The following is a 3,526-nucleotide window of genomic DNA, read 5'->3' as shown; positions in this document are numbered from 1 at the left end:
TGTATGGTCAAAGGCTATGGGAGTTCACACTATACAGAACAATCCCCTGCCTTGTGGCATCTAGATGAAAAATCCGGAGCTCGAGTCCCGAAGGCAGTACGTTGTCGCTTGTGACCTCGTTCTGGCAACTCCTGCGACGCCGCTTGTGCCAAACCGTATCGGTCTGAGGTTAATTATTATAACTTCTAGGAGATTATGGCCATTTTAACTATAATACATTATGCCGGCTTCTTACCATCCCTCCGTTTGTGCGACCGTTTAGCCGGTTCGCGACAAACGGTTGTGAAAATAACGGTAAAATCTTGTTGCTGTGCATTTTACTCAACACGGTGCACTGTTATTTGGAGTCATCTCACCGCTTTTTACAGTGAATCTTAACTACACAGACCTTGACCATATTCAACACCGGCACGTTCCAGACTGAAGCTTCCTTCGAGGAACGCATAGGTACCCACAGTATTCGAATTATGATTGGTCAGGGAAATATCACGTCATTTCCTGAACCCGTGATTGGCTATATCTTTTTTTTTTTTTTTCCTTGTAATTGCCAGTACGGTAATTTCGTATAAATGGTTGTTAAGCAAGCAGTTACCACTTGTTGGCGTTTTATACATAGGATAGACGCGGCATTTTCTGAAACTATATACGATATACCGAGGTCTATAGTAGCACTTAACTATACCTTACGATATGCATTATTTCCCATGTATTCTGCACTATTACCGGTATTTTAGGCGGATAGTATGCTTACTGCAAACGCCAGTGTAATCTTTCATACACTCAGTACGATATACATTATTTCCCATGTATCCTGCACTATTACCGGTATTTTAGGCGGATAGTATGCTTACTGCAAAACCCAATTATTTTTAATACATTTAGTAACATGGTTTTTCGATGAATCTAGTGGGAATATCACACCTGATATAAATAAATGCCAGAGATACATAATACACGTTTCGTAGATTCCAACATTAATCGGAGTCGCTCGTATCAGAACTGCCCGCCTTATTAAGTGGGTCTTGGTCAGGGGTTAATCTTGGGGCGGATACAGCCGGGCAGCTTCAATAAAGAAATTGTGGAGGGCACTTTGTTCGTATTCTTGAATAAATAAGTAGCGAGAAAAGTACTGAGAGAGATATTCATGCCTGGATTCTTTGAAGTCGCTCTATTGTCTGCGTGTGGACCGTCGAGTGGTTTATGACTTTGTGGATGTAACGGTGATCTTTTAATGAACGATAACCAGCCCACCCATCACTAATAATTCGGCTCCCTTGTAAAATATATTTCTCAATTAAAGGGACAAGCGTCTCAGCACTCCTATCGTCTGCATCTAACAAGGGCACAACATATTTGTTTTTTGCCTGTCTCTCAATCCCGCAAACACCCACACTTGTTTTAAGGGGTCTGTCTCGGTTATATTTGCGCCGCACAAGCAACGTCTCGTCTATCTTGATGATTACGCCTGTACCTCCTATTGGCTTTTGATTTTAAAGCCAATTCTCTGTCACTTCAGAGTAAAAGCTTCACCAATTAACATTAGTGGCGATTAAAAAATTGGAACAGGTGGTGATTGTCTTGTGGTTCCAGAATTTTTGGATCCAGTGGTTAACGAGAATCAAGATTTTCGAGAGTGTCAAATGTGTGCTTTGCAGGAAGGTGCCGGCGTAACCGCTTATCGAGTAAGCGCAGTTCCTACGCCGCTCAGTTTTGGCGATTTTTTTCCACCGCCCGTAATAACACAGGTGATTTCCTTTCTGGAATTCACACGGCAAATTACGGTGCGGGCACTTTTCGTCTTCTTTATGAAATTGAGGAGTGACTGTGCTAATTAAGTAGCGAGGAGAGAGGGAGAGAGAGGGAGAGAAAGGGAGGGACAGAGGGAGAGAGAGGTGGAGAGAGAGAGGGGGCGGGGAGGGAGAGAGAGGGAGGGAAAGAGATAAATGATGTTTTCAATTTCAGGCAAATATATTTACAAAATATATACTGGCTCTGGTCTGCGCATGCCATCATCACGACCTTGACCTTCAGCCATGTCAGTATCTTCGGTCGGTGAAGCCAGAGCTGTCAGTGCGCGTTATTTACGTAATGCCTATTCTTCCTCCCCCCCCCCCTCTCTCTCTATCCCTCTAAACTACCCAAAACGTCAGCTCACAATATCTATTTAGCATCCTACGTGACAGCTATAACGAACTCATAAGTATCAGGTCAAATGTTTACTATTCTAAGACTAGTGTCTGGATTCGGTTATGTATGGAAGCTGAATTTTCTCCTAAGATGGACAAAATGCAGAAAATAGTAGCGAAGTGGGCGTCACCTTAAAGACGACGATTTTATAAACGCAAGTGGTGGATTTTAATCATAAATGGCGATGCTTTACTTAGACAAACATTGCTGAAACTTACCTGTTACCCACATAGGCAGCATGAGACTAGTTTAAAGGTACAAATCTGTCCCGCATGTTCATTACCTTATGACTTTTTAAAACTTCTTTATTTACGTTTATAGGTCTCGGATGGCGAATTTTAAAATATATATTTTTTTTTTTACATTGATTTTTTTTTTTTTCGCACATGTCGTACAACTTTGTTATTTTCAAAATGCGAGCGTAATACCATAGATGAAAAGTGTCTCATTTACATGCAAAATTTTCCTTGTAATACATGGCGGCCGTGTGAATCTAAAACTATTCCATATAGATATATGTGTGTGTGTGAGTGTGAGTATGTGCGTGTGCGTGTGCGTGTGTGTGTGTGTGTGTGTGTGTGTGTGAGTATGTGCGTGTGCGTGTGTGTATGTGCTTGTGCGTGTGTGTGTTTTTTTTACATCGATGCACCCTTGCGTGTGTGTGCATAAATAGTCGATGGTCGTGGGACTGAATTTCCCATGGTAGTCAGCCTGCAAGTCTGTCTATTGTAGAGAGGTCAGTATAAATACGATGCACTACAGAATTCTTTTCTTCTTTATTCAAAGCATTACAAAAATAATCCTTCTTTAAATAAGAAGAACGTAAACTCTTATAGTATGATAGTACCCTTTTTTTCCTGGGAAGAAATGACCTTCCTTTACAAAATAATAATAATAATAATAGATAAATGAATAAAAATTAAAATCATCCTCTACTCTAAAAATACAGCGCAATAGCACCTTCCTTTTGCCCTGGGAAAAAATGTTCTTCCTTTTCTTTAACTTAATCGCCCCGTATGGCAAGACTAGATGCCATGCCAAAATACAAGTTTATTTATTGTATTTACACATAGATGGCTCTGCATGTGCTTAGTCACCAAGGAGTCGGTTATTAGTCCTACCTATCTCACCTGTTCAGCCTTTTCCTCGACTCTTGGAAAGGGTCTTTTGCATTATTTCATTGTCCTAAATGCTATCGACATTTTAATAAGAATTGAATAATCATAACATCAGTAACAATAATAACAGTATCGATATCAGCTGCACTAAAAAGAAAAACACATTTTCCCGCCAATTCAAGGAATGTGGAAATCAGGATCGGTCATTACTTACAGACTCC

This window comes from Penaeus chinensis, chromosome 10, assembly GCF_019202785.1.
Source record: "Penaeus chinensis breed Huanghai No. 1 chromosome 10, ASM1920278v2, whole genome shotgun sequence".
Classification (NCBI taxonomy): Eukaryota; Metazoa; Arthropoda; class Malacostraca; order Decapoda; family Penaeidae; genus Penaeus; species Penaeus chinensis.
This window is presented reverse-complemented; position numbering follows the sequence as displayed.